Source organism: Populus alba, chromosome 1 (genome assembly GCF_005239225.2).
Source record: "Populus alba chromosome 1, ASM523922v2, whole genome shotgun sequence".
NCBI classification, from domain to species: domain Eukaryota; kingdom Viridiplantae; phylum Streptophyta; class Magnoliopsida; order Malpighiales; family Salicaceae; genus Populus; species Populus alba.
The window spans coordinates 49,130,279-49,142,062 of NC_133284.1; the positions used below are offsets into that span (position 1 = coordinate 49,130,279).

General features: G+C 31.9%; 1 long non-coding RNA gene across 3 annotated transcripts; it reads left to right on the forward strand.

Annotated features, from left to right (window-relative positions):
* The first annotated feature begins 5,764 nt into the window (after positions 1-5,764).
* Positions 5,765-8,105, forward strand: LOC118039402 (uncharacterized). Of its 3 annotated transcripts, none has more exons than XR_012170670.1 (4): positions 5,765-5,964; positions 6,117-6,385; positions 6,572-7,024; positions 7,857-8,105. It is a non-coding gene; the product is annotated as an uncharacterized lncRNA (long non-coding RNA). The 3 variants fall into 3 exon arrangements; XR_012170671.1 differs by having other exon boundaries at positions 7,925-7,939; XR_012170672.1 differs by lacking the exon at positions 7,857-8,105 and having other exon boundaries at positions 5,781-5,964; positions 6,114-6,385; positions 6,572-6,755.
* Positions 8,106-11,784: the final 3,679 nt, after the last annotated feature.

Here is an 11,784-nt window from a genome sequence, read left to right on the forward strand (position 1 = left end):
ATCTCGAATTATTTCACCTGAAATTCATATTCAAAAATTTCTGAATTCCTATATTTTTTTTTCTTGGGGTTTACAAGTAACATGTGGAGTCATCTAGGTGTATGCAAAAAATTTCCTTTTGTGATTGACCGAAAACAAAAAACTTTAGTCTTAAAACCTAAGCCTATAATCAAAAGGGCTAATAATGAAGAGGAAAATTTGGTGACTGTTAAGGCAGTGGGTTATAGTTATGAAGAGTGTAGGCAAGCCGTAGGAAAAATGATTATACTTGATGAGCTACCTTTTAACTTTGTTGAAAAACAAGGATTTAAATCATTTTGTCAAGTAATGCAACCTAGATTTGATGTTCCTTCTTGTTTGATGATTTGGAGAGATTGTTTAAAAATTTATGTAGTTGAGAAGGAAAAATTAAAGAAAGCTCTAAAGGATCAATGTGTATGTTTAACAATCGATGCTTGGACATCAATCCAAAATATTAATTATATGTGTTTGACTGCCCATTGTATTGATGAAGGTTGGAACTTGAATAAAAGAATTCTAAACTTTTGTCAAGTTTTTAATCATAAAGGTGAAATGATTAGCTAAGCAATTGAGAGTTGTTTGTTGGAATGGGGAATTGATAACATTTTAATAGTTACAGTAGACAATGCAAGTTCAAATAATTTGACAATAAAATATTTGAAGAGAGTAACAAGTAATTGGGCAACTAATATATTCTCAAATGACTTCATGCATGTTAAATGTTGTGCACATATTGTTAATCTTATTATATGTGCGAGATTGAAAGATATTGATGATTCAGTTGTTAAGATTAGGAATGCAGTGAGGTTTTTTGGATCTTCTCCTTCTAGACAACTTGTTTTTAACCAATGTGCAGAGAGGTTGAAAATTAGGAGTAAAAAATCTATTTGCTCGGATGTTGCAACTAGATGGAACTCTACATATATGATGCTAGATGCGACTAATAAATTTGATATTGTTTTTATGAGGTTAGAAGAAACAGATCCTAGGTATTTGAGTTACTTTGAGATTGATTCAAAAGAAAAACCAAAAAACTTAGGTCCTCCTACTTTAGAAGATTGGGAAAAGGCTAGATCTTTTGTCAAGTTCTTGAAACTATTTTACACAGTTACATTGAAATTTTATGGCTCGTTGTATGTAACATCTATTTCTTTCTTCTATGAATTGATTTCCATGCACACAAGCATATCTCAACTTTATAGAAGTAAAGATGTTATGTAAGTAAAATGGCCAAGAATATGATGGCAAAGTATAAAAAATATTGGGGGGATCAAGATACACAAAACTTTTTGTTGTATGTGGCTGTTGTGTTAGATCCACGTTTTAAATTGTAGTATGTTAGATTTTGTTTTGGAAGATTGTATGATGTTGAAGAGGCTGATAATTTTATAATTAAGGTTAAAGATGCTTTGCTAAGGTTGTTTGAGCATTATATGAATGTTGATGAGAATGTTGAGGTGGTTCATAGTGTTGGAACTAGTATAAATGAAAATGTTAATGTTGATTTAATGGTGGTAAATGATGATATGTTGGATGACTTGGCTTCTGAATTCAAAAAACATTTAAAGGGAGAAAGGGGTGTCCAAAAAAATGAGGTTGAGAGGTATTTGAGTGATGATTGTGAGGATCCTAATGATTTTAAATTAGATATTTTAGGTTGGTGGAGGTGTAATGCTACAAAATAAAAGATTCTTTCTAAGGTAGCACAACACGTGTTAGCTATTCTAGTATCTACAGTTGTTTCTGAAGCAGCTTTCAGTACTAGTGGTCATATTTTAGATCCATTTCGAAGCTCTTTATCTCCTTCAACAGTGCAAGCATTGGTTTGTTGTCAAAATTGATTGAGTTTAGCATCAATTCCAATCAATATCAGAAACTTCATGGATTATATTGAAAATTCTGAGATGATTAAGTCAAGTAATTTCTTTTACAAATTTAAATGTAGTTATTTTATAATATCATTTATTTACATATGTTTAATCTAACATTTTAATTTATGTTTTTGTAGAATTTGGTGAAAGTTTAAAAATCCCAACTAATTGTTTGTAAGTTGTATTGATGATGTTGGTGCAATCTTGGAATATAATTGTTTTGGGTAATTAATTTACTTTGCCTTATTAATTCCTTTTAAAATTTTGCATTGCTAATTTTTTTAATTGTCGAACTGTAATATGTTGCTAATTTGCTAATGTTTTTTTATAGCATGTAAGTGTGAACACCTCTTTTAATTTGAGCTGCCCAAATTTGATCATGCATCTTGCATATTGCATTGATTTGAATTTTTATAGCTTATTTCTTTGCATATTAAAGATAGTAAGATAGAACATTTCAAATTTATTGTTACTATAAGCAATTAAGCATTTCAAAAAATTTTCAATATTTTAATTTCATTAAAAAACATATAAAAAAATTAATCAAATTATAACATTTTAAAGAGTTTTAATTAAAAAGCCTATAAATTTAGCCCAACAAGAAAATTTAACAGCCCAATTTAATTTAAGCCCATTAAAAAAAAAGGTAAAGAAGCCCATTAATTTAATGATTAGGTTTTCCAGTTTTTTAGCTACAAAACCGGATTCAACCGAACCAAACCGGTTCAGTTTGAACTGGAATCCGGTTCGGTTCGGTTTGAATTTTAAAAAATATGAGGTTCTTGTTTAGGTTGGTTTTTATAGTTGAAACCGAACTGAATCGAACCGTGAACAGGCCTCGCCCACCCAATCCTGACTAGATAAGCACTTGGGAGTTTTTTTTTTTTATCCAATTGATTTGAAGTGTTGTTTTGATATAAAAAAATTTTAAGGAAGAGATTTTTTCTTTAATATTAAGACCAATTTGATATTTGTAGTTTAACTCACTAAATATATGATTTTTGTTTAATAATTTTATTTTTTAAAAACATCTTTTATTTGTTTATATAATAGTTTAAATAGAAACAATAAAAAACTAGCAGAATTCAACATTAATTAAATATTGTGATGTCTGATTTTGATTGTTATAACTTTATAAATATCGAATTCAAATAAATTAGGATGATTAATTTAAAATCAATTAATTATTAAAAGAGTTTTTAATAATAAAATAATAATATATTAAATCAACTTGAACTTTACGATTTAATTTGTAAAACCTATAACTTGAATCATGAACTCCACTTGAAAAAATAAAAATAAAAAATAACATTATTACGATGATCAAGAACAAACAACAATAATAATTCAAGATTTTACTGAAAGTAGAATCCATTATACATGTTGATTATTGAGTTATAACCAATCCTTATATGCAAAGGAATGAAATTATGTTTTACATTATTGGATAAAAAACTTTTTCGTTTAAATATTTCAACTTAAAATGATAGTATAATATTTATTCAATATAGGATTTGAAGCTCTTTAATATATATACTCTATTTTTACAAGAAATAAGTTATTTTTCAATTTAAGATAAATTTTTTTTTTAATTTATATAGGATTTGAAGCTCTTTAATATAGATACTCTATTTTTACAAGAAATAAGTTATTTTTTCAATGTAAGATAATTTTTTTTTAATTTAAATATTTAACTTAAAAAGATAATATAATATTTTTCAATGTAGGACGACAATTATTTTTTAAAATATTTTATTAAACTTTATTATTTGCAATGTATATAGCCTATATTAACATATATATTTTTTTAAAGTTTTTCATATAAAATATTAAGAATTTTAAATTTATTTTTTAATTTTTTTGACTCAAATTAACCCATAAAACTTAAAACTCAATCTTTTAACCGAGCCAACTAACCGGTCGGATTTGATAATCATATAATTTAGTCCAAAGTAGCTACTAAAAATAGTAACTGCTTTCTTTACCTTTATATATATATATATATATATATATATATATAGGCCCATGAGGAATGAACTGGTCCAAATTTCTGGCGTTATCGTGCGATTACACGCGAGAAATCTACCAAGCTCTAGCGGGCGGAAAACTTTTGATACCATCGTACTTTGATTACAGATCTGAATCCTCTGTATAAATTAACTGATATTGTGTTGAACCCTTGTCATTGTAAACACAACTTTTCAAAATTATAAAGCATATCTACTTTTCTGGCGCTGCTCTTCGACAACCAGCTTTTTTCAAGGAAAACATGGTGAAATCTAGGGTTAAGATTAAAAAAGAAGATGCAAGGGAAGATGAAGTACAGCAATCAGATTAGCGAGAAGAGCAAGCATCAAATTTCTGGATGGAGAATTATCGTATTGTAATGAGAAGTTCCAGCTTTCCGGACTGCAGCTGTAGAAATGACAAGGACACCTGCTAAGAAGGCCAGTAATCTGTCGTGAATGAGGAAATTCATGGATAGTGGCAGCGAGATTTAGCATGAAGCGTTTCAAGCTATATTCTCCCATATACTTATGATTCCATCAGGAAGCTTGTTTTCTCTATTGTAATTCATGTCGCTAGAGGCAATAGAATTGCCCTTGCACCTGCACCTGCACCTGCTGTTCTTGCCTGCATTTACAGAGATATTTATGACGTTGTTGAAGGGGAAATCGCAGAGTCAACCTTGTTGGGGATTCCAAAGGGAAAACATGATGGTTTAACAGTTAAGCTTTGGTCATCAACGCAACCGATCTGTTGAGGTTGGGCTTTGGAAGAGGTTCAATGAACTGCAGCCGAAGCCTAATCTGATGAAGAGTGGGTACCCTAGCTAGGTTGGCTCAGTACTGGGACAAATTGAAACAGAAAGTTGAGAGTGTTTCGTTGGTTTTAGACTCGGCAAAAGAGAGTTTTATTTGGTGTCCGTATGCTATAGATCTGGAAAGCTGGGATTTCTTCAAGTTTCATGGAGAAAAACAAATGTGGGCGACTGCTGGTTCTAGTTTGAATGAAGATTTAATGGCATTTGCTCAACGCGTCAGGGTTTCAATGCTGTGTGCAGTTGACTACTGTTCTGCCCACCAATTCTGACAAGCCAAGCGGTCGAGATTTTATTCGATTTTATCCTGTTGATTTGAAGTGTGCGATTTGATCGAGAAAAAAACTGAAAAGTATATTAAAAATAAAAAATAATAAAAAAATCGTATGGGACAGGGATAAGGAATCGCGGCGATAAACAAACAGAAGAGGCAAGATAATAGATATGTAAAACCTTCCCCTTCCACCAACAGGGCATTCCAACAGCCTTCTCGTGCAAACAGTCGAAAATGTTAGAAAAGAGAAAGAATAAAAGTGGATTCAACCTCAGCCAAACTCGTACCTGAAGATAGAAGAAAGTGAATTATTCATGAGTATACCGAATAGTATTAGCTTCCGTAATCTTGCCACCAATCGATTAAATTAATTAAATTTTTTTTAAAAATAAACCGGTCTACTATGCGTTATCTATTCTGCACACCAATTCTGACAAGATAAGCACTTGAGGTTTATTTGCTTTATCTTTATCTTTATCTTTATCAGTTTAACAATTTTATTTTTTTAATTATATAATAATATTATAGCAATAATAATTCAAGATTTTTACTGAAACTAGGACCCGTTATGCATGTTGTTGGTTATTATGCTAGATATGTGATGTCCATAAGAAATGAATCTGATCTAAATATTTAAAAGAATTATTAAAAAATGAAACCATATATATATATATATATAATATATATATATATATAGATATAGGGGCCCATCAGAGATGGGCCTGGTTAGGTTTCTGGCGTTATCGCGCGATCACACGCGAAAATCTACAAAGCTCGAGCGGAAGACTGGAGAACTTCGTAGATTGATTATAGATCTAACTCCTCTTATAAATGAAGAGCACAAATTCATTGTAAACACAACCTTTCACTTTCAATAGAAAGGAAGTCAGTCAATACGGGCGTCTGCAGCTATGGATTCGATCAAGCCTTTAGCCCCGAGCCGCAGTGTTTCCAAGTCCAAACACAGGAAACGATGGGTACGAACCAAATCTTGTTATATTTCTATGTTTTTCTTTAAAAAAAAGATTATTCTTGATGCTTGTTTCTTGACTTGTTGTTGCTATATTTCATGTCATTATCCCCAGAAATTAAAAAATAATTATTATTATTCTTATACATGTTTAAGAAGAACAAAGAGAGGAGGGAAAAGATGGAACGATTGAAAACAGATATGGTAGAGATCGGCGAGGGACAAAAACGCATAAGAGAAGGGCAACGAGAAATAAGACAAAAGTTTGAAGAGATAGAATCTGAATGCCGCAGCCTCAAAGAGGAGACGATGAACATAGCCAAGCAGAGTGATTACAACCAAGTCAGGATCAACCTAATGTTTAGCATCTTGAAAGCCCGTGAAGACAACAACTTTGCCCATGCTGATCACCTTACTGGGCTCCTCCGGTTGGTTAAATTCCCTTCGCCATTTCTTTTCTTAATTTTGGGATTTCGGATTCGATAATTAATCTTGCCAATGCTATTTCATGGAGGGAAACATAAGCTAACGAACTCAAAATAAAATAATCAAAATGCACTGTTGATAATTATTTTTCTCCCAATCATTGTGTTTCCTATTCGTTGTGTTGCCAGCGAGGAAATGGAAAAGCAGGAACAAGGAAAGGCAGGCCTGGTTGGCTGACTAATGATCATGGAAAACAAGGAGCAGTTTGCCTTTGCAGTCACTCCTGATCGTCTTTTCTTAATAAAATGAAATCATCAGTCCTAAATCTAGATATGTATCCTTCTTCCTTTGATGAAGTATTCATTTGATTAAGGATTTGCGTTCTCTTTCCGAATTGAATGTTTTGAGTTATAGTACATACTATGTGAATTGCCGGGCGATGCCACCGGTTGTTATATAAACGGTATAAGCATTCGGTTGAGTAGAACCTGAGGTAATCGAAGAAGAAGATAGGCAGACATAATTGAACAAAATGCAACAAAAATACCTAAAGCATGGAGGTTAAACAATGCTTTCTGTTAAAGAATCGTAGCAGGCATTGATTAAGTCTCAAATGCAGAGCCACATGTGCAGAACAAATCGTAAGTCACCTAGCTGCAGAAAAAAAAACTAAAAGAGCTCATGCCCTTTCACCGCGCAGTTACATTTCAACTATTTTAGCTTGATTTTAGGGGTTAGAAGATGTTCTATATATAATCCATTAGTCATTAACGTTTCTAATGGGGCAAATAAATTGTGTAATTGAGCTCCTGTGAATATTTTTCTTTTTCTCTATCTTTTCTCTCTTCTAGCCTAGAAATTCATGTTATCTCTTTCAAAAACCAATTATATCTTCCAATTTGTTTTTATCTATTTTAGTCTTCATTGTTCTTTGCATTTGCTTTTGCTTTTATAGGGACTTTGCTTAGTGAATTTTTAATGTTGGTCTTCAATGATCTATTCTCGATCTCATGAGTCATGTCACTAGATTCAAGGATTAGCCTAAATTATTTTGGTATTTTTATGCTTTTTTGTAAAATTTAATTATTTTTTTAATTTTATAATTTAACTCATTAGGCCTTAGTTTCATGGAATTTATTAGGCCTTGAGTTTCATGTTTTGTCCTGCTTTTCTTTATGTCCCGTTCATATATTTCAAGTTGCGGGTTTTTCCGATTAATCCAGGATAATTCAGGTTTTTTATCAAAGTTTTTTTATTTTTTTTAATTTGAATTTTTTTGATATAGTCCTTTAATATTAAGTTATTAAGTCATAAGCTTTGTGGCTTTTATCATATTCATTTCTATGGAATTTATCATTATCTTATATCTTTTGTCTTAAATTTTTTTCTGATTGTTTTTAAAATTAGTTTTTATTATAAGTCACGTTAATCAAGCTACCCTGCTTGACTTGAATTATCATCTCTCGAATATAGTTTTTATCTGCGTAGCCAACTGTGTAGCGTTAGAATATGAAACAGCAATTTTCGTCGTATAATCACAGCATGAAGAGATGTCGGGCGAATAAGAAAGAGTGTGATTGCAAAGCAAAAGCAGTGGCGTAGCCGCGTTAGCAAACCAGCGAAGTAGGAAAGAATCTACGTTTAATGGACAGCAAACGTGCTCACAAAGTGTTTGTGGAATTTCTTTCTGTATACTTCCAAAATATGACGAAAGGGATTGAAAAACCCACCTCTCAAGTCATCGATTTTCGAAAGAGAAACCCTTAATTTGTCCTGTTTGAGTTTCAAAACAAAGTGAGATCATGTGTAGCCTTGCTGTGGGGTCATTTCTCTGTGTTCATGGCAACATCATGCAACCAAAAATCTATATCTGGGATTGACCTTTTATTCTGATAAAAACAGAAAGTTGATTCTGCTGTGAACCTTGGGTCGATTCTCTTGAATACAACAGAAGCCGAGGTTTTCCATATATGATTGGAAGAACGATAATCATGTTGCTTTTGAACAGATCATGGTGAGGAAAAGGCCAAGCGAAGAGTATTTGCAGAAAAACACAAGAGAGATGGATCTTTGGTTACGAAGATGCTCTGATACACATTTATTTATGAGATTGGGGCAAACTATCATGGCTGAAACCAAAAAGAACCACCACCCTGCAAAAAAGTATGAAACCCGGTGAAAGACAGGCTAGAAAAATTAGAAATAAGAGAGCAGGGAACTCGCAAACGCAGCTAACCATGAAAATAAACAAACTTGTGGTGAAAAAAAGGCAGATAAATCCTCTCTGACACATATCATTTGATAGTTGATATGAAAAGTAGCAAGAAAGAAGCTCAGCACCCCCTTAACAAACCAAAAAACATGGAAAGCGGTGAAAAATTGAAAGGATAGGAGCTTAAGCAACTCGATCATGGCCAAATAAAATAGGAACAGTGTAAACTAAAAGGGAAAGCGAAATAGTATCATCCCGCTTTTCTTGTTGAGAGTCAACACAACTGTTGGTTCCAAAAATATCATAAAACTATCAAATAAAATTATTTAAGTGTATTTAGTGTTAAATAATATATTTATTTTTATTTTATTTATTAAAAGTAAAATATTATTTTCAGTTTAATTTATATACAATCTCTTTATATTTAGGTTAACTTTGAACACTTTAGAATAAACAGAATAATGAGAATTTTAGTCTTCTTCTCTTTTATGTTTATATTTCTTTTATGGAACAAGGTTTAATCCCGAACACAGCTTTCGTGAATTCAAATTTTTTGGAGTGATATTTTGTTTTCTGCTTATGCAAAATCTGGTATTTCTTCTTTTCTTCAGCTTCTGTAATTTGATATTTGCATTTAGTTTCTGCAACTTATGTTGTGTTTTAGAATAATCGTATAATTTTGAGAAGATATTTATTTATTTTCTATGATATCTATTCAGTTTCTGTAATTTGGCACTTTGTCTTTTGCTGCTTTTGCATTCTGGTTCTTTTTGTTTGTTAATTATGGTTACCAGAAGAGATTATTCACTTCAGTTTGTGAGTGTGAGGTTGGATGAAAAGAATTATTCATACCGGAGTTATGTAATGAGGAATTTCCTTAAGGGTAAGAAGTTGTGGGGATATGTTAGTGGAACTTACGTTATACCTAAAAATACTAAAGAGAGGGATGTTGTTCTGATAGATACATGGGAAGTAAACAATAAAAATATTATTACTTGGATCAACAATTATGTTTAGCATTCCATAGGTACGCAGTTAGAGAAGTATTAGACAACAAAGGGGGTTTGGGATCATCTGCAAATGTTATTCACGCAATCAAATTTTGCAAAGCAGTATCGGTTAGATAATGACATACAAGCTATTCATTAGAAGAATATGAGTATTCAAGAGTTTTATTATGCTATGATAAATCTTTGGGATCAATTGGCTTTTACAGAATTGATAGAATTAAAGGCATGTGGTGCCTATATTGAGCGTAGAGAGCAACAACGATTGATATAATTTTTAACAGCACTTCACAGTGATTTTAAAATACTTAGAGGTTCAATTCTGCATTGTTCTCCACTGCCTTCTGTTAACTCTGTTGTCAGTGAGTTATTAGTTTAAAAAATATGTCTTTAGTCTTATTCTGAAAAGGGAATTCTTTTTGCTTTGAATCCTTCTAAATTAATAGTACCCTCTAAGTCATTCTCTAATCATTTGAATAAGCCTTACACGAAGGTTGATTCCAACGAGTGTAATTTTTGTAAGCAGAAAGGTCATTGCAAGGCTTAATGTCCCAAGTTGAGACAACAAAATCAAGCTTGGAAGCATGACAGTGAGTTACAATCTAATGCTCATAAACCACCTCATAGTTATAGACCTCCTCACCACAATACTGCAATAGTATCTTCATCAGGCTCTATCACAGATCCTAGTACTTTGGCTGAGCAATTTCAGAAGTTTCTCTCCTTACAACCATAAGCAATGTCCACTTCTCCTTTCATAGGTTAGTTGCCTCATAGTTTTTTAGGTATGTCACATTCTAAATGGGTTTTAGATTCTGGTGCTTTAAATCATATGTCTCCAGATTCTTTATCTTTGACCTTTGTATCCCCTTAGCCTTCCATTCTTGTTATGACTGCTAATGGCACTCTCATGCCCTTAGTAAGTGTTGGTTCTGTTGTCACACCTCACTTATCTCCTCCCAATGTTTATCTTATTCAAAACCTCAAATTAAATCTTGTTTCTTTGGACCATTTATGTGATTCTGGTGATTATTTAGTCATTTTGTTCTCTCCTTTTTAATGTGTACATGATTTGCATTCTCAGAAGTTGATTAGGAACAAGTCGTAGGGAGAATGGACTATGTATATTGGATGAGTTAAAAGTGTCTTTTACCGCTGTTGCTACTACTACTGTTGATTTTTCTTCTTTCGTTTGAGTCATTCATCTTCTAGTTTTTATTTATGCCATTCTCACCTAGGTCATGTTTTGTCTTCTCATTTGAGATTTTTGGCATCTATAGGAGCTTTATGAAATTTGAAAACCTGTGATATTTCTAATTGTAGTGGATGTAAACTGGTAAAATTTTTTGCTTTACCTTTTAATTGAAGTATTTATGTTCTTCTTCACCATTTGACTTGATTCATTTTGGACCTTCTCTTGTTGCCACAAAAGAAGGGTCTCAATGTTATGTTTTATTTATTGATGATCATACTCATTATTGTTGGGTTTATTTAATGAAAAATCATTCTAAATTCTTTGAGATATATGCAGCCTTTCAATCTCTTGTCAAAAACTCAACATTCTGCTATAATCAAATGATTTAGGTGTGATTTGGGTAGAGAATACGCCTCTAATAAATTTTGTCAGTTGCTTGCCTTAAATGGAACCATCCACCAAATTTCATGTATAGATACTCCTGAGCAAAATGGAGTTACTGAAAGAAAACATAGGCATATTATCAAAAGTACTCGTTCTCTGTTGTTGTTTGCTTTTGTTCTTAGTGAGTTTTGGGGGAGAAATTGTTCTTACTGCTTTAAGTTTGATTAATACAATTTCATCATCTTATAGTTCGAGTTTGTCTTCTTTAAAAAAGTTATATAGGTATATTCCTTATTATTCCTCCTTTAGAGTTTTTTATTGTACCTGTTCGTTCTTAGTCCTCATGTAGAATGCAATAAATTGTCCTTTTGATATGCTATTTGTATCTTTCTGGGTTATGGTGAAGATAAAAAGGGGTATCATTGTTTTGATTCAATAACTCAGAAACTTTATGTGTCTTGTCTTGTTGTCTTTCTTGAGCATATACCTTTCTTTTCTATTCCATCAATTACTCATACCTTGACTAGATCTTATATTATTCGTATAGATCCATTTTCTGAGAATTCTGGTAGTTTATCATCTCAGGCTTCTAGTACCTCAAGT